General features: G+C 39.0%; 1 non-coding gene across 1 annotated transcript; it reads right to left on the reverse strand.

Moving 5' to 3' along the window:
- Positions 1–18,371: 18,371 nt before the first annotated feature.
- On the reverse strand, positions 18,372–18,478 carry LOC112782014 (small nucleolar RNA R71). The gene has a single exon (XR_003192758.1). It is a non-coding gene; the product is annotated as a small nucleolar RNA R71 (small nucleolar RNA).
- Between the last annotated feature and the right edge of the window lie 6,221 nt (positions 18,479–24,699).

Genomic DNA, 24,699 nt, shown 5'->3' on the forward strand with positions numbered 1-24,699 from the left:
CAATCTAAGGTGGAACGGAAGTGGTTGTCAGGCACGCGTTCGTAGAGGAATGATGATGATTGTCACGTTCATCACATTCATATTGAAGTGCAAATGAATATCTTAGAAGCGGAATAAGTTGAATTGAATAGAGAAACAGTAGTACTTTGTATTAATTCATGAGGAACAGCAGAGCTCCACACCTTAATCTATGGAGTGTAGAAACTCTACCGTTGAAAATATATAAGTGATGAAGGTTCAGGCATGGCCAAGAGGCCAGCCCCCAAAACGTGATCACAGGATCAAAAATACAATCCAGGATGTCTAATACAATAGTAAGAAGTCCTATTTATACTAAACTAGCTACTAGGGTTTATAGAAGTAAGTAATTGATGCATAAATCCACTTCCGGGGCCCACTTGGTGTGTGCTTGGGCTGAGCTTTAGCTTTCCACGTGCAGAGGCTTCTTTTGGAGTTGAACGCCAAGTTGTAACATGTTTTTGGCGTTCAACTCTGGTTCGTGACGTGTTTCTGGCGTTTAACTCCAGACTGCAGCGTAGAACTGGCGTTCAACGCCCTTTTTCGTCATTTAAACTCGGCCAAAGTATGAATTATTATATATTGCTGGAAAGCCCTAGATGTCTACTTTCCAACGCAATTGGAAGCGTGCCATTTTGAGTTTTGTAGCTCCAGAAAATCCACTTTGAGTGCAGGGAGGTCAGAATCCAACAGCATAAGCAGTCCTTCTTCAATCTCTGAATCTGATTTTTGCTCAAGTCCCTCAATTTCAGCCAGAAAATACCTGAAATCACAGAAAAACACACAAACTCATAGTAAAGTCTAGAAATGTGAATTTAACATAAAAACTAATAAAAACATCCCAAAAAATAACTAGATCATACTAAAAACATACTAAAAATAATGCCAAAAAGCGTATAAATTATCCGCTCATCAGGGATCCTGTGGGGTCCACAGATCCTGAGGTGTCAAGGAATTCTCATCCCTGCACCATGTTGGCATGTAAACGCCCCTTCCTGTGCCAATCCTGGTGTTAAACGCCAGGTTGCTGCCCATTTCTGGCGTTTAATGCCAGCTTTTCTTCCCTTTCAGGCGTTAAACGCCAACTTTTCTTCCTTTTCTGGCGTTAAACGCCCAGAATGGTGTTCTGCTACCCTTACTGGCGTTTAAACGCCAGTAATCTCCTCCTCTAGGGTGTGCTATTTTTAATGCTGTTTTTCATTCTGTTTTTTACTTTTTCAGTTGTTTTTGTGACTCCACATGATCATTAACCTAAAGAAAACATAAAATAATAATGAAAAATAGATAAATATAGTTAAATAACATTGGGTTGCCTCCCAACAAGCGCTTCTTTAATGTCAATAGCTTGACAGTGGGCTCTTAGAGAGCCTCACAGAGATTCAGAGCTTAGTGTTGGCCTCCCAACACCAAACTTAGAGTTTGAATGTGGGGGCTCTGTTTGACTCTGTAGTGAGAAAAGCCTTTCATGCTTATTCTCCATGCGTACAGAAGGAGATCATTGAGCCTTAAACACAAGGTAGTCCTTATTCACTTGAAGGACCAGCTCTCCTCTGTCAACATCAATCATAGCTTTTGCTGTGGCTAGGAAGGGTCTGCCAAGGATGATGGATTCATCCTTATTCTTCCCAGTGTCCAGGATTATGAAGTCAGCAGGGATGTAAAGGCCTTCAACCTTCACCAAAATATCCTCTACAAATCCATAAGCCTGTTTCCTTGAATTGTTTGCCATCTCCGGTGAGATTCTTGCAGCTTGTACCTTAAGGGTCCCCAGTTTCTCCATTATAGAGAGTGGCATGAGGTTTATACTTGACCCCAGGTCACACAGAGCCTTCTCAAAGGTCATGGTGCTATGGTACAAGGTATTGAGAACTCTCCAGGATCCTGTCTCTTCTGAGGTAATTTTAGTTGAGCCAGATCATTTAGTTCCTTGATGAGCAATGTGGGTTCATCCTCCCAAGTCTCATTACCAAATAACTTGGCATTCAGCTTTATGATTGTTCCAAGGTACTTAGCAACTTGCTCTTTAGTAACATCTTCATATTCTTCAGAGGAAGAATACTCATCAAAGCTTATGAATGGCAGAAGTAGGTTCAATGGAATCTCTATGGTCTCTGTATGAGTCTCAGATTCCCATGGTTCCTCAAAGGGGAACTCCTTTCTGCCCAGAGGATGTCCCATGAGGCTTTTCTCACTGGGACTCACGTCCTCCTCACTCTCTCCAGGTTCGGCCATGTTGGTCATGGTTATAGCCTTGCACTCTCTTTTTGGGTTCTCTTCTGTATTGCTTGGGAGAGTACTAGGAGGAGTTTCAGTAATTCTCTTGCTCAGCTGACCCATTTGTGCCTCCAGATTTCTAATGGAGGATCTTGTTTCATTCATGAAACTTAGTGTGGGCTTGGATAGATCAAAGACTATGGTTGCTAAGCCAGAACTATTCTGCTCAGAGTTCTCTGTCTGTTGCTGAGAAGATAATGGAAAAGGTTTGATATTGCCAAACCTATTTCTTCTACCATTATTGTTGTTGAAGCCTTGTTGAGGCTTCTGTTGGTCCTTCCATGAGAGATTTGGATGATTTCTCCATGAAGGATTATAGGTGTTTCCATAGGGTTCTCCCATGTAATTCACCTCTTCCATTAAAGGGTTCTCAGAATCGTAGTCTTCTTCTTCAGAGGAAGCTTTTTTAGTACTGCCTGTTGCTGCTTGCATGCCAGACAGACTCTGAGAAATCATATTGACTTGCTGAGTCAATATTTTGTTCTGAGCTAATATGGCATTCAGAATGTTAATCTCAAGAACTCCTTTCTTCTGAGTTGTCCCATTATTCACAGGATTCCTTTTAGAAGTATACATGAATTGGTTATTTGCAACCATTTCAATGAGTTCCTGGGCTTCTTCAGGCATCTTCTTCAGATGAAGAGAACCACCTGCAGAGTTGTCCAATGACATCTTGGATAGTTCAGATAGACCATCATAGAATATGCATATGATGCTCCATTTTAAAAGCATGCCAGAAGAACACCTTCTGATCAATTACTTGTATCTTTCCCAAGCTTCATAGAGGGATTCGCCTTCCTTCTGTCTGAAGGTCTGGACTTCCACTCTAAGCTTACTCAATTTTTGAGGTGGAAAGAACTTTGCCAAGAAGGCATTGACTAGCTTTTCCCAAGAGTTCAGGCTTTCTTTAGGTTGTGAGTCCAACCATGTCCTAGCTCTGTCTCTTACAGCAAAAGGGAAGAGCATAAGTCTGTAGACCTCGGGGTCAACCCCATTGGTCTTGACAGTGTCATAGATTTGCAAAAATTCAGCCAAAAACTGATGAGGATCTTCCAATGGAAGTTCATGAAACTTGCAATTCTGTTGCATCAGAGAAACTAATTGAGGCTTAAGCTCAAAGTTGTTTACTCCAATGGCAGGAATAGAGATGCTTCTCCCATAAAAGTCGGGAGTAGGTGCAGTAAAGTCACCAAGCATCTTCCTTGCATTGTTGGGATTGTTGTTATTTTCGGCTGCCATGTCTTCTCCTTTTTCAAAAGTTTCTGTTAGGTCCTCTCCAGAGAGTTGTGCTTTAGCTTCCCTTAGCTTTCTCTTCAAGGTCCTTTCAGGTTCAGGATCAGCTTCAACAAGAATGCCTTTGTCTTTGCTCCTGCTCATATGAAAGCGAAGAGAACAAGAAAGTATGGAATCCTCTATATCACAGTATAAAGATTCCTTGAGGTGTCAGAGGAAAAGAAGAATAGAAGGAGGAGGTAGAGATGAAAATTCGAACTTATAGAGAGAGAGTCTGAATTGCTGATAGAGGAGGAGTGTTAGTCCTTAAATAGAATGAGGTGAGAGGGGAGGAAAGAATTTTTGAAAATAAGTTAAAAAGATTTTGAAATAATTAAAAGGAATTTTGAAAAAGTAGTTTATGGTTTTCGAAAATTAAAATTGAGAAAGTAGTTAAGTGATTTTTTTTAAAAAAAAGATTTTGAAATTAGCTATAAAAAAGATATGATTGAAAATTATTTTGAAAAAGATGTGATTGAGAAGATATGATTGAAAAATAATTTAAAAAGATTTGATTTTTTAAAATTAATGACTTGGCTAACAAGAAATTTAAAAGATATGATTCTAAAATTCAAATATTGAACCTTTCTTAACAAGAAAGTAACAAACTTGAAATTTTTTTGAATCAAATCATTAATTGTTAGTAAGGATTTTCGAAAATGGTGAGAGAAAAATGGAAAAGGTTTGATTTTTGAAAAAGATATGATTGAAAAGATATGATTTGAAAAAGGTTTGATTTGAAAAATAAAATCTCCCTTCCTGTGCCATCCTGGCGTTAAACCCCCAGAATGGTACCTTTTTGGGCGTTTAACGCCCAGTCAGGTACCCTGGCTGGCGTTTAAACGCCAGATTTCCTTCCTCACTGGGGTTTTGAACGCCCAACTTTTTCTCTGTAATTTCTCTGCTGCATATTTTGAATCTTCAATTCTCTGTATTATTGACTTGAAAAAATATTATTTTGAAAATTTTTTTTGAATTCTTTTTATGATGAGAAACAATAAAATGAAACTAATCATGGAAAACTAAGATCAAATAAACAATGCATGCAAGATACCAAACTTAGAAATTTTTATACTAGAGACACTAACAAACTGATAATGCATATGAGAAACAACAAAAGACACAAAACAAGAGAATTTAAATATCAGAGCAAGGAAATCATCAAGAAAAACTTGAAGATTAATGAAGAACATAATTCATATATTCAAAAAATGCAAGGAATTAAATAAAACATGCAGGACACCAAACTTAAAAATTGACACTAGAATTAAACAAGAAACACCAATTAATTTTGTATTTTTATGATTTTATAAATTTTTTTGTATTATTTTTTTTCGAAAATTATTTGAGGAAAAGAAAATAATGAATTCAAAATTCTTAATGAGAATTCCAAGAATCATGCAATGTTAGTCTAAAACTCCGGTCCAGGAATTAGACATGGCTTACTAGCCAGCCAAGCTTTCAGTAGAAGCTTCGGCCCAAAACACTAGACATGGCCAATGGCCAGCCAAGCTTTAGCAGATCATTACATTCAACAGCAAGATTGATAGAAATCAACAAGCTCTTGTGATGATAAGTTGAAACCTCGGTCCAAAAGATTAGACATGGCTTTACAGCCAGCCAGACTTCAACAGATCATCATGAAACTCTAGAATTCATTCTTAAAAATTCTGAAGAACAGAATAGAAATTTTTTTTTCCGAAAATGAAAAGGATAAAAAGCTTAAAAGTAAAATAAAATTACCTAATCTGAGCAACAAGATGAACCGTCAGTTGTCCAAACTCGAACAATCCCCGGCAACGACGCCAAAAACTTGGTGCACGAAATTGTGATCTCTGATAATGGCGCTACAAACTTGGTACGCGCAATCGTGATCTCACACTTTTATTCACAACTCCGATGCAACTAACCAGCAAGTGCATTGGGTCGTCCAAGTAATACCTTACGTGAGTAAGGGTCGATCCCACAGAGATTGTCAGCTTGAAGCAAGCTATGGTCATCTTGTAAATCTCAGTCAGGCGGATTCAAATGGTTATGGAGAATTGATAATTAAAAGATAAATAAGACATAAAATAGGATAGAGATACTTATGCAATTCATTGGTAGGAATTTCAGATAACCGTATGGAGATGCTTTGTTCTTTCTGAACCTCTGCTTTCCTATTGCCTTCATCCAATCATTCATACTCCTTTCCATGACAAGCTGTATGTTGGGGATCACCGTTGTCAATGGCTACCGTCCGTCCTCTCAGTGAAAATGGTCCAAAATGTGCTGTCATCGCACGGCTAATCATCTGTCAGTTTCCACTCATGTCAGAATAGGATCCATTGATCTTTTTGCGTCTGTCACTACGCCCAACACTCGTGAGTTTGAAGCTCGTCACAGTCATCCCATCCCAGATCCTACTCGGAATACCACAGACAAAGTTTAGACTTTTCGAATCTCAAGAATGCTGCCCATGGAGTCTAGCTTATACCACGAAGACTCTAATATCTCGGACTCAGTCCCCTGTATTAGATATCTAAGAGATATACATTCAAGCTTGTTTTCATGTAGAACGGAAGTGTTTGTCAGGCACGCATTCATAAGGTGAGAAGGTGATGAGTGTCACTTGATCATCACATTCATCATGTTCTTGGGTGTGAATGAATATCTTAGAATAAGAATAAGCATGAATTGAATAGAAAAACAGTAGTACTTTGCATTAATTCATGAGGAACAGCAGAGCTCCACACCTTAATCTATGGCGTGCAAAAACTCCACTGTTGAAAATACATAAGTAATGAAGGTCTAGGCATGGCCGTGAGGCCAGCCCCCATAAAGGTCTAAGATAGCATAAGACTAATCAAAGATCTCAAATACAATAGTAAAAGGTCCTATTTATAGAGAACTAATAGCCTAGGGTTTACAGAAATGAGTAAATGATGCAGAAATCCACTTTCGGGCCCACTTGGTATGTGCTTGGGCTGAGCATTGAAGCTTCCACGTGCATAGGCTTCTCTTGGAGTTAAACGCCAGCTTTTCTGCCAGTTCTGGCATTTAACGCCAGAAAAGGGTCTCTGACGGGCGTTTTGACGCCGATTTGGGCCATCAAATCTCAAGCAAAGTATGGACTATTATATATTGCTGGAAAGCCCAAGATGTCTACTTTTGAACGCAATTGAGAACGCGCCAATTGGGCTTCTGAGCTCCAGAAAATCCACTTCGAGTGCAGGGAGGTAAGAATCCAACAGCATCTGCAGTCCTTTTTCAGCCTCTGAATCAAATTTTTGCTCAGGTCCCTCAATTTCAGCCAGAAAATACCTAAAATTATAGAAAAATACACAAACTCATAGTAAAGTCCAGAAATATGATTTTTATTTAAAAACTAATAAAAATATAATAAAAACTAACTAAAATATACTAAAAATATACTGAAAACAATGCCAAAAAGCGTATAAATTATCTGCTCATCACCAATGTTGCATGCTTTCAATGGGTTCCACTTTCATCTTTTGATGGAATTTAAATTTTATTAATTGAAGTTAATACAGACATTGGAAACATGAAAGAGAAATGTTAAAGTGATTTGATGGCATTAGTGTAGCTTAAACGCTACCATATAATAAGCATAGGGAGTTGATCTTAATTGATTTCTTTTGATAATATTCATTACTCCCATAGCTTTGTTTTTCTCTCTCTTATCTCTCTACTCTCTCTTCATTTTCGGTGGTCACTTCACAAAAATGAAAGCTAATACAAGCTACCAGAAAGAAGAAAGAGTGTGTTGTAAGACCATTGTAATGATAGCAAGAAAAAGAAAACAAAAAGTATGCTGTGGTTGAGATCTTCACCAAAAGAGGTAAGATTTGGTGAAGTAAGCTCATGCTCTCCATACCAAAAATGGACGAAGATGATCTCGGTCAGAGGAAGAAGATCTCAAAGGCATGGCTCATCTCTGCTTTGTGTTCACCCATCACAGAAGATAGCTAAAGAGGCTATATGAAGGAGGAAGCAAAAGTGGAGCAGGAGGAGCTGTCATGCATCAAAAGTGCATCAAGGGCTAGGGATCCTTCTTGGAGTGCAAGTCAAGATGGATGGCTCGGATTGGTGAAGCTTGGTGTAAAGGGAAGACACAGAGATAATTGCATGTTGGGTTTTACATTCGGTTATCTCTCCTCTCTCTCTAGCCGAACTGGTTTGCTTGAAGAAGAAGAAGTTTAGCTTGGTTCAACAGTTTCAACCGTGGAGGCTTCCCTTTTTATAAATAAGGGAGAACAGCCAAGGCTTGAAGCAAGGAGTGAGAGTGCAAAGCACAGGGTTCTCATAGCTACCTAAGCTAACAGAAATTCTTCTCCTTCAATGTTTTCTGTTTTGTAATTTTCTGTTTAATTTTGTCTATCTTGAGTTTCATGGAAAAAGGCAAACAGTGAAGTTTGTAAGAAAAAGCCATAGAGCAAAAAAAGGCAGAGAGTGCAAAATTAAAAGAAAAAGCCATAGATGTCCTTAGAGGTCCTTTGTACATCTGTGTTGTGTTTCATGATTCTATGGGAATCCTCTTGCAAGTTGAGTTAGCACTTAGCAGTTGAAAGCTTGGTAGGTGACCAAGTCAAGTTTAGGATTGGGGTTAGATTTTGGACTTGTCCCGGATAGGAAGGGTAGTTCCTAGGGGTAATTGGTGTTTGTAATCAAAGATGATTATAGTGAAATTCCATCATTGTTGTGATGGAGACTGGATGTAGGCTACACTGCACTTAGCAGCTGAACCAGGATATATCTTGGTGTAATTCTCTCTTTCTTCTACTCCATTTCTGTTTCTGCTGCATAGGAGACAAAACTGAAAATCATCTCCTGACTGGTCACGAGACAAAACGAAAAAGTCTCTTGACTAGGCATGAGACAAAAAACAAGAAATTTCTCCTCAAGTGTTCTAAAGGACAGCAAGAGTTACTAAGTGAAAAGGGTCTAAGATTCAACCCTCCCTTCTCTTAGCTACTGATAAACCATCAATTGGTATCAGAGCTTGGTCTCAAAGAGATAAAGCTTTACAGCTTGGAGAAAAGATCCAGATGGCAGAAAACAGTGGCTCAAACCTGGTGTCTTACAACCTGACAGAAGGACATTCAAGCAACAGACCTCCTCTTTTCAATGGGAAAAACTATACCTATTGGAAGGAGAGAATGAAGATCTTTGTGCAAGCAGTGGACTACAGACTCTGGAAGATTATCTTGGAGGGTCCTCAATTTCCAACCACCACAAGTGTTGAAGGAGTGATCTCTCTTAAACCCGAAGCAAGCTGGACCGAAGAAGACAGAAAGAAGGTGGAGCTCAATGCCAAGGCTGTCAACCTGCTCAACTGTGCTATCAGCTTCGAGGAATACCGACGGGTATCACGATGCACAACGGCAACGGAAATCTGGGAAAACTTCAAATCACTCATGAGGGAACCACCATAGTGAAGAAGACCAGGATAGACATGCTGAACAGAGAATATGAAATGTTCTCAATGAAGGAAGGAGAATCAATAGATGAAATGTTTGAAAGATTCAACATTATCATTGTTGGCTTGGATGCTATGGGAATTACGTATCCTGATTCTTTGCTTGTGAGGAAAGTTCTAAGATGTCTTACTAAAGAGTGGAAAACAAAAGCATTAATCATATCTGAGAGTAGTGGTTTAGATTCCATGACATACGATGACTTGAGAGGAAACTTACTTGCTTTCGAAAACACTTATTTGAAAAAGGATTCAAAAAAGAAAGGAATTGCCTTTACATCTGTTACTAACCCCCTGGATGATGAATCCAGTGATAATTCCTCTGAAAATGAATGTGTTGTTTGCCAAAAAATTTAGGAAAATGGTGAAACTCAAGGAAAGAAGCAAGGGAAGCAGCTCAAGAAAACAAAAGAAAGATTTCAGCAAGGTGACATGTTACAACTGCAAAGAGACTGGGAATTTCAAGTCCGATTGCCCTAAGTTGAAGAAGGAAGAGAAGCCAAAGAAGGGAAAGAAGAAAGGTCTGATGGCCTCTTAGGAGAACCTGGAAAACGATTCATAAGATGCTGAAGAGTCCAAAACCTAGTCTCAACCATGTCTTATGGCAGACCATGTTGAACAGGTAGTCATTCATAACCCTAATACTGAAGCTCTTCATCTTATGATAGACCACCTTTCTGAAAAAATTAGATGCTTCTTACTTGATAACCAAGATCTCGAACAACAAATCACCATTCTTAAATTAGAAAATGATTTTCTCAAAGAAAAGTTAAGGGAGGCTGAAACTGTTGTTGAGCTTGTTGAAGAAAACAAGCAGTTAAGAGCCCAACTTAAGAGCTGTGAAAGTGATCATTCTGTTATTGTATATGTAAATTATTCAAAAAAATAAAGAGTTGCTTAAAGAGGTCAAAAGACTTAAAGAAGACTTAGCCAAGCTCACTCATAGTTCTGAAAATCTAAATCAAATCTTGGCTAGTCAAAAACCTCTTTATGATAAAGCTGGTTTGGGGTTTCACAAAAATTTCAAATCTGTTGAGAAACCTTCTTTCGAAAACATGGCTTCATCCTCTAATGATACAAGGTTTCAAAACCCAACCTACTTTAACAAAATAGCAACTCCAAGATTTTGTAGACTTTGTAACCGAAATGGCCACTTTCCCATTCAATGTTTCTTTGGTGAAAGAATGATCGGTGACAAAGTTTACAAAGTTGTTTTTGATTATAATGGATTGGGACATAGGAGATGGTTTGACGTGAAAGGATCCAAGAAGATTTGGATACCTAAGGTCACTTGAGCTCATTTTGTAGGTATGCCTAGCATCCAAGCGGAAGGACAATATGTGGTACATGGACAGCGGATGCTCTAGGCATATGACCGGAAAGACAACCTTCTTCATAAAGCTTGATGAGTATAATGGAAGGTTTTTCACTTTCAATGATGGTAAAGGAAAAATAGTGGCCATTGGAAAAGTTGGTAAAAGTTTCTCATCTTGTATAAATGATATTCTTCTTGTTGATGGTTTGAAATACAATTTACTAAGTGTAAGCCAATTGTGTGATCTAGGATATGAAGTTATTTTTAGAAAGTTTGTGTGCTTAGTTGCATGTGAAAAATTTGGGGATATTTTGTTTGAGGCTAAAATGTGCAATAATGTGTATGGATTAACTCTTGAAGACTTAAAAGATCAAAGAGTAACATGCTTCACTTCTCTTGAATCTGAAAAATGGCTATGGCATAGAAAATTGGGTCATGCTAGCATGTACCAAATTTCTAAGCTAATCAAGAAAAATTTGGTTAGAGGAATTCCAAATATCAAATTTGATAAGGATCTTACTTGTGATGCTTGCCAATTAGGAAAACAAGTAAAATCCTCTTTTAAACCAAAAGATGGAATTTCAACCAAAAGGCCATTAGAGATGTTACACATTGATCTTTTTGGTCCAACAAGAACTCAAAGTTTAAGAGGTAAACACTATGGTCTAGTAGTGGTGGATGATTACTCTAGATTCGGTTGGGTACTTTTTCTTGCTCATAAAAATGATGCTTTTCATGTTTTTTCAACCCTTTGCAGAAGAATTCAAAATGAAAAAGATTTAAAGATTGCCCACTTGAGAAGTGATCATGGAAAAGAATTTGAAAACCAAGACTTTGAAAAATTCTGTGATGATTTTGGAATTGCTCATAACTTTTCATGCCCTAGAACCCCTCAACAAAATGGGGTGATTGAGAGAAGGAATAGAAGCCTTCAAGAAATGACTAGGGCCATGCTATGTGAGAATGAGATTCCAAAATTTCTATGGGCTGAAGCTGTAAATACAGCTTGTTACATTTTGAATAGGACCATTATTAGAAAAGGGTTGAAAAAAACTCCTTATGAGCTATGGAAAGGAATCCCTCCAAATCTTAAGTATTTCCATGTTTTTTGATGAAAATGCTTTGTACTTAACAACAAAGAAAACCTTGGTAAATTTGATCCAAAATCCTATGAGGGGATGTTTGTTGGATACTCACCACTAGCAAGGCCTATAGAATTTACCTCAAAGAACATAGGACCATAGAGGAATCCATACATGTATCTTTTTGTGATTCTAATTCAATTCCCAATGCTGTGATAGAAGATGATACAGATTGTGAAGATGCTGTCAACAAGAAAACCAGTGAAGAAAATCCCAAGTTTGCTCAAAGTGAAGAATCTGTCCGTCCAGTTTTGTCTCGTCAGAATGGAGGAGATATTTCCATTTTGTCTCCTGAGCCAGCAAGAGAATCTGGAATAGAACAACCCACAGAAGCTCACCAAAACTCAACACCACTCAGAAAGCCAAGAGAATGGAAGTCCATGAGAGGTTATCCTCATGACTTTATCATTGGTGATCCCTCTCAAGGTGTAACAACAAGATCCTCAACCAAAAAGCAATCCGAACTAAGCAATTTTGCCCTCTTGTCACAAATGGAGCCCAACAATGTAAAGCAAGCTCTTGAAGATCCATCATGGGTCAAAGCCATGCAAGAAGAGCTTGCTCAATTTGACAAGAATGAGGTTTGGACACTAGTACCTCATCCGGATGGTAAGAAGGTAACGGGTACTAAGTGGGTTTTCAAAAATAAATTAGGTGAAGATGGAAAAGTTGTTCGTAACAAGGCTAGATTAGTGGCCCAAGGTTACAATCAAGAAGAGGGTATAGATTTTGATGAGTCTTTTGCTCCGGTGGCAAGAATGGAAGCAATTAGGTTGCTTTTTGCCTATGCTGCCCATAAGGGTTTTAAAATGTTTCAAATGGATGTCAAATGTGTTTTCCTTAATGGCTTTATTGATAGAGAAGTATTTGTGGCACAACTCCCTAATTTTGAAGATAAAAAATTTCCAAACCATGTTTTCAAACTCTCAAAGGCTCTTTATGGCCTTAGACAAGCTCCAAGGGCTTGGTATGAAAGGCTTAGTGCCTTCTTGTTGGAAAATCAATTTCAAAGGGGTACCACCGACACTACTTTATTTATTAAAGCATCTAATGATGATATTCTCCTAGTTCAAGTTTATGTGGATGATATTGTGTTTGGATCAGCCAATGAATCTTTGTGTGAAGAGTTTGGAAAACTCATGACTAGTGAGTTTGAAATGAGTTTAATGGGAGAGCTAACATTCTTTATTGGCCTCCAAATTAAACAAACTCCTAGTGGCACTTTCATTCACCAAGGAAAGTATGCAAAAGAACTAATCAAGGAATTTGGCCTAGAAAATTCCAAACCAATGGGAACACCAATTCATCCAAACACTAAACTTGAAAAGGATGATGATGGCAAAGATGTGGATGAAATACGGTATAGAGGAATGATAGGATCTCTCATGTACCTTACCTCCTCTAGACCGGATATTGTTCAAAGTGTGGGTGTATGTTCAAGATTTCAATCTCACCCAAAAGAATCACATCTTTTGGCCGTTAAACGCATCATTAGATACATTAAAGGAACTAGTGATTATGGCTTATGGTATCCAAAATCTGATGATTTTTGTGCAGTGGGGTTTTGTGACGCAGATTATGCGGGAGATAGGGTGGATAGAAGGAGTACATCTGGCATGTGTTGCTTCCTTGGAAGCTCACTCAACATGTGGTCAAGCAAAAAAAAGCCACAATGGCTCTATCCATAGCCGAAGCTAAATATATTTCTGCATCTGCATGTTGCTCACAATTAATTTGGTTAAAAACTCAGTTGGAAGATTACAAATTAAAAATCAATAGTATACCCTTATTTTGTGATAATATGAGTGCTATAAACATTTCTGAGAACCTTATTCTGCACTAAAGAACGAAGCACATTGAAATCAAATATCATTTTATTAGAGAACATGTGAAAAAGGGTACTATTGATATTCAATTTGTAAAATCTGAAGACCAACTTGCTGACATTTTTACAAAACCTCTATGTGAAGACAGATTCTGCACTTTAAGAAACAGTTTGGGAATAATAGAATTAAGTTCTGTTGAAAATTTGTGAACTTTTTGATTCTGTTTGGTTTTGTCTCATAGGAAAGCAGGAGACAAATTTCAGGATGTGTTGAATGGGCCATGATACAGGGGGAGACTGCGCTGACATTAATTATCTTGGGCCCCACCAAATCGTTTTGACCTTACTTTGACCCGTTTTGAGTTCCTTAATTTTTTAAATCATCTTTTTAGGAAGTTGTCATATCAAATCTTGTTGAAAGAGGTTATTGTCAAATCAAATATTTTTCCTTCCCTCATCCCTTGATTCTAGGAGCTAACGTTTCAGTTTATTTTTAAACCCTTCCTTGGTTAATAACCGCGCTCATTAATGGGTATTAACTCCCCCAGTTTTCTCTCCACTCAACATTAAATGCTTCCCTAACCTCCCTCCTCTCACCACACTCTTCGGCCTCTCTTCACCTTCCCCTCTCCACTTCTCCATTTTTTAATATCATGAAAAAAAACTGCTCCAAGGAAAAGTGAAGGAATTTTTCTCTCCAAAAAATCTTCCACCCCTCAAACCCATACTCATATACACATTCATTCTACATCCTCTTCATCTCCTACCACTCAATCTACTGACACCATGCACAGAAAGGTCATTGCTAATAAGACTTCATCAAGAAAAAAGAAGGAACCCGTGGTTGAAAAGGAAGATGAGTCTCATACGTCCTTACCTCAGTCTCCACCAAAGAAAGCAACCCTTGGCCGCAGTTCTCACAAGGCAAAAGGTTACGTGTTACGTGATACTAGGGAGCCCTCGAATCTGGAATCCTTGGATTTCAAGAACAAGTACAAGAAAAACCATTCTCATTTTGATCTAGGGAGGTTTAATTCTTGTGCGTCCTATGAGTTCCACAAAGACGTGTTGAAGAAACGTCATCTATGTGCATCATACTTGGTGAATCTGGATTCTCTGGCTGCCAAAGGGATCAACTTTACCACTCTTTTTGAGAATATAAAGTGGACTCCCCTGTTCAAAATCCAGAAACCAGTATACCCAGCCTTGGTTCGAGAGTTTTATGCAAACATGAGGCTGATCGACGGTGCTATCCATTCATATGTAAAGAAAGTTTATTTGACTCTGAGCAGAGAAACAATAAGTGCTGCCCTGTGGTACGTTGATGAAGGACCAGCAGCTTATAAGTCAGAAAAATGGGATTCCCAAGTCGGAGTCACCTATTAAATTGCTTCGCAAACAAATCCCTTGGTCCAGAAAGAGCTTTGCTGCACAAAATCATTACTCACATTCTAACTCCACAGAGTGGCTCACACAATAGAGTAACCGTTTCTGATTCTCTTGTGCTTTTTGCTATTATTACTTCATCTCCTATTTCCTTTGCATATCTCTTGGTTAGGCATATGTGGGATTGTGTTAGAAGCACTAAAAAGGCTAACCTTCCCTATGGCATATTTCTTAGCTGCATCTTTGAGTACTTTAATGTTGGTCTAACTAATGAAGAGGTTGAGAACAAAGTTTCATCAATTAAGGGAGGAGGAGTTTCAGGTACAATGAAAGGAACCAAAGGGAAACGATCAATACCTTCTGACAGTGATCCTGAGAGTCGCCCAGCCGAGCTGTCCAAGGTGGCAGAATCGATCAAAGAAGTCCTCACTGAGTTTTCTAACATGTCCAATGATGCCAAGGCATCTTAGGCTAGTTTCACTAGCATTTTTCTGTTAGTTTTAGTTGTTTTATGCATTTTCTTGAGCTTAAAGTAACCAAAAATGGTTAGATGAAGAACAAAGCAATGAGCCATCCAAACAGTATGATTTTTATGCAAATTCCATGAGTTTTAGTTATATTACTTGAATGCTATGAATGGAAGATTTCTCATGAATTTTTGCAAGACTTTGATGCAATTGTTTGGATGATTTCAGGGAAGAAGAGGCTAAGCAAGGAAGCAACAAAATCAATAAAGGAAGCTTGAATATCACATGTGGAGTTTAAGTTCCAGTTTAAGCCTAAACTGGAGCTTAAACGCCAGAATCATGAAGGCTAAGAAATGCTGGAATTGAAGTTTAACCTCCAGTTTAACCTTAAACTGGAGGTTAAACGCCAGAATGAAAAGTCTCACCAAAGAAGCATTCCACGTTTAACCTCCAGTTTGACCTCAAACTGGAGGTTAAACGCCAGAATGATGATGCCACTCAGGAAGGAGTTCCACGTTTAACCTCCAGTTTAACCTTAAACTGGAGGTTAAACGCCAGAAATGGGAAGTGCACCAGGGAGCCATTTCCACGTTTAAGCTCCAGTTTGACCTCAAACTGGAGCTTAAACGTGTTCGACCAAGAACTTTCCTCCAGGGTTGCTTTCTCCATTTCCACGTTTAAGCTCCAGTTTGACATCAAACTGGAGCTTAAACGTGTTCGACACCTCCAGGGCTACCATTCTAAGCTTCCACGTTTAACCTCCAGTTTAACCTTAAACTGGAGGTTAAACGTGTTCGACCTCCAGGGCTGCCCTTCCTATATCCATGTTTAAGCTTCAGTTTAACCTTAAACTGAAGCTTAAACGTGTTCGACTACATGACTCTCCAGGGCTGCCTTCTTCCATTTCCACGTTTAAGCTTCAGTTTAACCTTAAACTGAAGCTTAAACGTGCTTCTACAAAAAGCCTCACTGGAAGTGTCTGGCGTTTAAGCTGCAGTTTAAGCTTAAACTGCAACTTAAACGCCACTCTTGGAAAAGGTTTCTGGGCCAAAAATATTGCGGTTTAAGTTAGTCTTTGAGCACAAACATTAACTTAAACTTACTCTGGTATGAAACCCAATTGAATATCATGGTTTATGGGATTGGGCCTGAAGGATTGATGAGTTTGAAATTTCAATTTATTGAGTCATGTGTCATTATTTGATTATCACTAAGTTGGCTCAATGAATGTTACAGAATTTGGATCAGCAACCTCATCAAGATTATGGATCATAAACCCAAGGCAAAAGGAAAGCAGGGAGAGGCCTCAAAGCCCAAGAAGCACAACAGAAGCTCAATATAGAAAGTGTATAAATAGGATAGAATTTAAGTTAGAAGTAGCACGGAACTTTTCATTTTTAGCTAGTTTTCATATTTTTGTAGTTGAATTAAGAGCTATGACTCACTAAACCCCTTTCATTGGGTTAGGGAGCTCTATTGTAATTCAATGAATCAATAATAGTTTATCTTCTTCTTCAATCTTTTCTCTTGAATTTTGTTAGAAAGCTTCTCGTTCTGATTCCATTGGGTAGTTGTCTTGGGAAAGAAACTACCCATAATTGGAATCCTTCGGAACCTTGGGAAAGGAATGGAGGATTCATGCTAGAGAAGCTTTCTCACAGTGAATTGGATTGGGGTTTGGATGGATATTGTGACATGTAATCCTACCAAATTGTGGTTCATGAAACTGTGTGGTATAATCAGTGATCGAGCATCATCTCTTCTTATGAACATTTAAACCAAGGGATTGGGAATTTGTTTGTTTTTAGAGAGAATTGGTGAGCCAAGGGATTGGGATCCAATCATATAAGATTGCCAAGCAAAATTCAATGAACGCATTGGTTGAGGAAAGGATATACATGTTTTGATTCGGAGATCTCAATATCTCCTAACACCCAATGAATTCCCCATTTCTGATTTCCACTTTCTTTTACATTCTGCAACTCAATTCATGCAATCACCCCCACTCCTTTTTAATTTTCAGCAATTTAGCTTCTGCTTTTTAATTCATGCAATTTAAGATTCCGCCATTTAAATTCCTTGTCATTTCAATTTCTTGTCATTTACGTTTCCCGCCAATTTTACATTCCGCAATTCTCATCTAAATCTTGATTCCGCTCAACTAGAACACACTTTCAATCCGAATTGCTCACTCAACCAATCCTTGTGGGATTCGACCTCACTCTATTGTGAGTTTTTACTTGACGATAACCGGTGCACTTGCCGGAAGGAATTTTGCCGATCGTGCAATTTCCTAAATCGTAGCATAACAAGTTTATGCGCATCAAGTTTATGGCGCCGTTGCCGGGGATTGGTTTTCGATTGACAATTCTCCAATTGGAAGTTAACTAGATTGAGCATTTTTTTTTTGTTTTGATTAATTCAGTATAAGTTACTTGTTGAATTCTAATTCCTGCACTCTGTTACATGCTTTCTTTCTTTATGCCTTTAAATTCAAGCAACTAACTCACTGACTCACTAACTGTTTGAATTAATTCCTCAATTGCTCTAACCATACTCTTCCATTAACCAAGAGTATTTCACTTGTTTGTTGCCTGTGCTGTGTTCTTGTATGACAGGTAGGAGAGGAGAGACATCGACTCCTCCATATACCGAACCAGAGAGGACCCTTCATAGACTGAGAAGGGAAGCAAGAGGGAAGAGAGTACTGGGAGAAGAAGAATCTGAAGGAGAATCTGAGGACAATTTTGAGGAAGCTCTAGATCTCAACATGGATAGAGAAGTTCACAACCATGAGAGAGCTGATGGAAACAATGCCATTCCTGAGAGGAGGGTTCTTAGTTCATACATAAACCCAACCTCTGGGAATTGTGGTAGCAGCATTCAGAAACCACCCATTCAGGCCAACAATTTTGAGCTCAAACCACAGCTAATATCACTTGTGGAGAATCATTGCTCATTTGGTGGGAGTGCTAATGAAGATCCCAACCAACATCTCACAAAATTCCTGAGAATTTGTGACACTGTGAAGTCCAATGGAGTCCAGGAAGATGCCTATAAACTGCTTTTGTTCCCATTTTCACTTAGGGACAAAGCAGCTAAGTGGCTGGAATCATTCCCAAGGGGGAGTCTAACAACATGGGATGAGGTGGAAAGCAAGTTTCTGGCACGTTTCTACCCCCCACAAAAGGTCAATAGGCTTCGATCTGAGGTTCAGACTTTTAGACAACAAGATGGTGAAACTCTCTACGAGGCATGGGAGAGATTCAAGGATTTGACAAGGAAATGCCCACCAGATATGTTCCATGACTGGGTGCAATTGCATATTTTCTATGATGGACTCTCTTATGAATCAAGGAAGGCTGTAGACCATTCATCAGGAGGTTCATTGAACAGGAAAAAGACTGTGGAAGAAGCCATTGAAGTGATTGAGACAGTGGCTGAGAATGAGTACTATTATGCATCAGAGAGGCACAACACTAAGGGAGTCATGGAGCTGAACCATGTTGATACAATTCTAGCCCAAAACAAAGTGTTTGCCAAGCAACTAGCAGAGCTTACCAGGCAATTAGAAACAAAGCAAGTGGCTGCAATACACACACAAGATCAAGAGGAAGTAAGCAATGAAGGAGGTGATTGGGAAGAGGCCAACTATGTGGGAAACCAACAAAGACAATCATATGATCCACACTCCAACACTTACAACCCAGGATGGAAAAATCACCCAAACTTTGGGTGGGGGAACCAACAAACCCAACCACAAAACCACAAACCTTACAACCACAACCAACATAACAATCCCACATACCAAAACTCCAACCAAAGATCATACCAAGCCACACAAAACACTTACTCACAACCACCATATTATGGCCAAAATAATCAACCTACCCAACCTAATCCGAACCAACAATTTCAAGATCAATTAAACCGGATAGAAGGAATGCTTGCAACCATGAGTCAAGACATAACCGAATTGAAAGCTTTTAAGGAAGAAGTAAACTCTAACCTGCAAAACCAAGGAGCTGCCATCCAGAAGCTAGAAAATCAAATTGTGTATTTGTCTAAGCAAACCCCTGGGACAAGCGCTTCTCATGCTGCCAAGGCTATTGCAAGGGAAGAATGTAAGGCCATAACCCTCAGAAGTGGAAAGAATCTAAAGGAGATCTCAAAGGAAACCACAGAGGATGAAGCAAAGGAAAATGTGAAAGACAAAGAACAAGGACAATCTTTTACACCGTCTGCAACAAAAGAAAAAGAAAAAGAGGTCCTGAAGCCTTATACACCTAAAGCACCTTATCCTCAACGTTTGATGAAAAGTGAAAAGGATGGCCAATTCTCCCGGTTCTTAGAGATTTTCAAGAAGCTTCAAATCAACATTCCCTTTGCTGAGGCAATAGAGCAAATGCCACTATATGCAAAATTCTTAAAGGAATTGATGACCAAGAAGAGAAGCTGGAGAAATGAGGAAACTGTGTTGTTAACTGAAGAATGCAGTGCCATCATTCAGCACAAATTGCCTCAGAAATTGAAGGACCCAGGCAGTTTCCAAATCCCCTGCATTATAGGAGAAGTCATGGTGGAGAAGGCCTTGTGTGACTTAGGGGCCAGTATCAATTTGATGTCTCTAACAATGATGAGAAGAATGAAGATTGAAGAAGCCAAACCAACAAGAATGGCCCTCCAATTGGCAGATTGAACTTTTAAATTCCCTCATGGGATAGTTGAGGATTTGTTGGTGAAAGTGGGAGATTTTATATTTCCTGCTGATTTTGTGGTGTTAGATATGGAGGAAGAAGCCAAAGCTTCAATAATTCTGGGAAGACCCTTCCTGGCTACTGCTGGAGCCATCATAGATGTACAAAAGGGTGAACTCACTCTTAGACTACATGATGAGAAATTGGTGTTTAATGTATTCACGGCAATGAGCTATCCATCAGAATCACTAAGGGAATGCATGAGGGTGGATGTAGTGGACATTGCAGTACAAGAAACCTTTGAGGAAACAACAAAGGAAGTTGCAGAGGAGGAGTTCACCAAGGACATAGAAGTTAGTGACATCAAGGCTGCTGAAACTACCATGCCAAACATGCCAGAGATAGTGAAAGAAGAGAAGGAAGCACCAAAACCTGAGCTCAAAGCATTGCCCCCTAATCTCAAGTATGCATACTTGGGTAGTGATGAGAGTTATCCTGTTATCATTAGCTCTGCCCTGAGTCAAGAACAGGAAGAAGAATTGATTAAGGTGCTACAAACTCATCAAGATGCCATTGGATGGACCCTAGCTGATTTGAAGGGGATAAGTTCATCAATATGCATGCATAAAATCTTGTTAGAAGAGGATGCTAGACCCTCCATCCAAGCTCAGAGAAGATTAAACCCCGTCATGAAAGAAGTGGTACAAAAGGAGGTCATGAAGTTATGGCAGGCAGGGGTAATCTACCCCATTTCTGATAGCCCATGGGTTAGTCCCATCCATGTAGTTCCCAAGAAGGGTGGCATAACTGTGGTGCCAAATGAGAGGAACGAACTCATACCCACAAGAACTGTCACTGGGTGGAGGATGTGCATAGACTACAGGAAGCTTAATGAAGCCACCAGAAAAGATCATTTCCCACTCCCATTCATGGATCAGATGCTTGAAAGGCTTGCCGGACATGCTTACTATTGCTTTCTGGATGGATATTCAGGCTACAACCAAATAGTAGTTGATCCTAGAGATCAAGAGAAAACATCATTTGTTTGTCCATATGGAGTTTTTGCTTATAGACGCATGCCCTTTGGATTGTGCAATGCACCTGCCACTTTCCAAAGATGCATGCTGTCCATCTTTTCGGACATGATTGAAAAATTTATTGAGGTCTTCATGGACGATTTTTCTGTGTTTGGAGATTCTTTTCCTAGCTGCCTACACCACCTTGCCTTGGTGCTTAAGAGGTGCCAAGAGACTAACCTAGTATTAAACTGGGAAAAATGCCATTTCATGGTCACAGAAGGAATAGTCCTTGGCCACAAAATCTCTAATAGAGGCATTGAGGTGGACAGGGCTAAGGTGGAACTCATTGAAAAACTACCTCCACCAAGTAATGTCAAGGCAGTTAGGAGTTTTTTGGGACACGCTGGTTTTTACAGAAGGTTTATTAGAGACTTTTCTAAAATAGCCAAACCTTTGAGTAACTTGCTTGTCTCTGATACACCCTTTGTATTTGATAAAAATTGCATGCTAGCCTATGAACTTTTGAAGCAAAAACTTTCCTCTGCACCTATCATTGCCCCACCTGATTGGAACTTACCTTTTGAACTGATGTGTGATGCATCAGACCTTGCTATTGGGGCAGTGTTAGGACAAAGGAAAGACAATTTGGTACATGTGATTTATTATGCCAGTAAAGTCTTGAATGATAACCAAAGGAATTACACAACCACTGAAAAAGAACTCTTGGCAATAGTCTTTGCATTTGACAAATTTAGATCCTATCTCATTGGATCTAAAGTCATTGTCTTCACTGATCATTCAGCTTTAAAATACTTACTTGCTAAACAAGAATCCAAACCAAGACTTATTAGATGGGTTCTTTTGTTGCAGGAATTTGACATTGAAATCAAAGACAAGAAGGGTGTAGAGAACAAGGTGGCAGACCATTTATTAAGAATACCATGTGAAGAAGGAAGCGCACAAAGCACACATATAAATGAGTGTTTTCCTGATGAACAACTCATGGTAATTCACAAAGCACCCTGGTTTGCAGACATAGCAAACTTCAAGGCCACTGGGAGTTTACCGTTGGAATTTAACAAACATCAAAGGAAGAAATTGGTAAATGATGCCAAATACTTCATCTGGGACGAACCATACTTGTTCAAAAAATGTTCCGATGGCATACTCAGAAGATGCATATCAGAGGAAGAAGGAAGGGAAGTCTTATGGGACTGCCATGGCTCCACTTATGGAGGACATTTTGCAGGAGAAAGAACAGCAGCTAAGGTATTGCAGTGTGGTTTTTATTGGCCCACTATATTCAAAGATGCAAAGGAACTAGTGAAGCACTGCCATGAATGCCAGAAAGCGGGGAACCTGCCAAGAAGAAATGAAATGCCACAACAATTCATTCTGGAACTTGAATTGTTTGATGTATAGGGGATAGATTTCATGGGACCTTTTCCCTCCTCATATTCAAATAATTACATTCTTGTGGCAGTAGACTATGTCTCCAAATGGGTTGAAGCAATAGCAACCCCAACCAATGATAATAAGGTAGTCATGAACTTCCTCAGAAAACACATTTTTTGCCGTTTTGGGGTTCCAAGAGCAATCATCAGTGATGGAGGAAGCCACTTCTGCAACAAACCATTAGAGGCATTGCTTCTAAAATATGGAGTCAAACACAAGGTAGCCACACCATACCATCCACAGACAAGTGGGCAAGGCGAAATATCTAACAGAGAACTCAAAAGAATCCTGGAAAAGACTGTGGGAACTTCAAGGAAGGACTGGTCGATTAAGCTGGATGATGCTCTTTGGGCATATAGGACAGCTTTCAAAACACCAATTGGAATGTCTCCTTTCCAACTAGTATATGGAAAAGCTTGCCATTTGCCACTGGAGTTGGAGCACAAGGCATACTGGGCCTTGAAACTTTTGAACTTGGACAGCAAAGCTGCTGGAGAAAGAAGGATGTTGCAAATCCAAGAGTTGGAAGAATTCAGAGCTGAAGCTTATGAGAATGCCAAAATTTACAAAGAAAGAGCAAAGAAGAAGCATGACAGCAACATAGCTCCAAGGAAATTTGAAGAAGGACAAAAAGTATTGCTCTACAACTCTAGGCTGAAGCTATTTCCAGGGAAGCTAAAGTCAAGGTGGTCTGGACCATTCCTTGTCACCAAGGTCTCCAAATATGGACAAGTAGAAATCATGGAAGAAAAGTCACAACGAACCTTCGTTGTGAACGGTCAAAGACTCAAACATTACTTGGGAGATGTGGAGGAGAAGGACAAGGTTAAATATCACCTCAACTGAGGAAGCTGACCGTCAAGCTAATGACGTTAAAGAAGCGCTTGTTGGGAGGCAACCCAACCTTAGGTGATACCCTTTTGCTGTTTCTTTTATTTGTTTCAATAAAAAGGGTGAAAGAGTTTCTGTGCATTGCAAAGAATTAAGTTTGGTGTTTCACACCAAACAATGAATTCGTGATCAATAATTCAAAGGGGAATGTGTGACTCTAAGTTTGGTGTTCCACCATAAAGATCAACTGAACACAACAACCTTTGAATTATATGAAAGGAACAACCATTCTAAGCAGTCACAGAAATGCTTAAAACCCTTAGTAGCAACTTCATTCCAAAGAGAACTCAAGGATTCAAAGCACAGAGAAGTAAGTGGGAGACTAAGTTTGGTGTTCACACACCAACTTAAGACTCAGATACTTACCCACACATAGTTGAGCTAACCACTCAAGTGCTTGAGAAGCAAGCAACTTCATCACTCTTTGCAGGAAAGGAAACAAGGATCTTAAAGCATGAAGCAACATTTAGGAGAAGAAGGAGAAATCAAATTGTTTCCTAGCAACAAAGAGAAAAAGGAATTTCACAAGGTGGTATTGTTCCTTGATAATTCTTTAAAAAGGGCAAACAAAAGCATGCTTGTTCTGGTTTAAACTGTAAATGTTGAATCTTTCTGGAATGTGAAGTATTTAGTATGTGTGTCTGTTTATTGCTTTGAATAAAGTGAATGCCTAGATGTTTGGATATAACTTCACCGTCTTAAACAAATGCTTGCCATGCTTGTTCTGTTTCCAAAAATAAAAGAAAAGTTTGAACAAAAGTGACTTGGCTCAATTAGTGACAAATCAAGTAGAATTAAGTGGTGGTATGCATGCTTGATTGTTTAAGTCAGATCACTGGAAATAGAGTGTAGAATTATCATTTTTTATGTAGAAATTGAAAACTGTCTATGGATCTTGATGAATAAATGTCTTTGGCCATGAAGAAGAAAGAAAAAGAAGAAGAAAAAGCCACTGAAAAAGGCAACCAAAAAGCAAAAAAATTGAGAAAATAAGCTAGGCACCAATGGTTTGAACTTCTGAGACAAATGCCTGTGGTGTTTATGTATTAAGGATATGCTTGGATGAATAGGTTCTGAGGAGTGTTTCAACACTCGGTAACTTGGGTTAACTAACCCGGGATTATCAACCAAAAGTCCATTATCAAGAGCAACCTAAATACAAAACATTTAGTCACACAAAGAGGTGCTGGGCACCAATGTCTCAAGAAGAAATGTGAACTAAAATGCCTAAAGTGGATATGTGTAGTGCACTGATTAAGAAAAAAGAAAATGCCAAAGGCTTGTGCAACACATGACACTAAGCAAACAAGGAGCAAAGGAGCTCTAAGAAAAAGAAAAGAAAAACAAAGAAAAGAAAAGTGCCAAAGACATAAGAATAACAAGAGGCCATAGCAGTGTTTGATGGATGCAATGAAAAAGTGATAATCTTACCTGATAAGTATGAAAAAGTGATGCTGCAACT

This window comes from Arachis hypogaea, chromosome 19, assembly GCF_003086295.3.
Source record: "Arachis hypogaea cultivar Tifrunner chromosome 19, arahy.Tifrunner.gnm2.J5K5, whole genome shotgun sequence".
NCBI classification, from domain to species: Eukaryota; Viridiplantae; Streptophyta; class Magnoliopsida; order Fabales; family Fabaceae; genus Arachis; species Arachis hypogaea.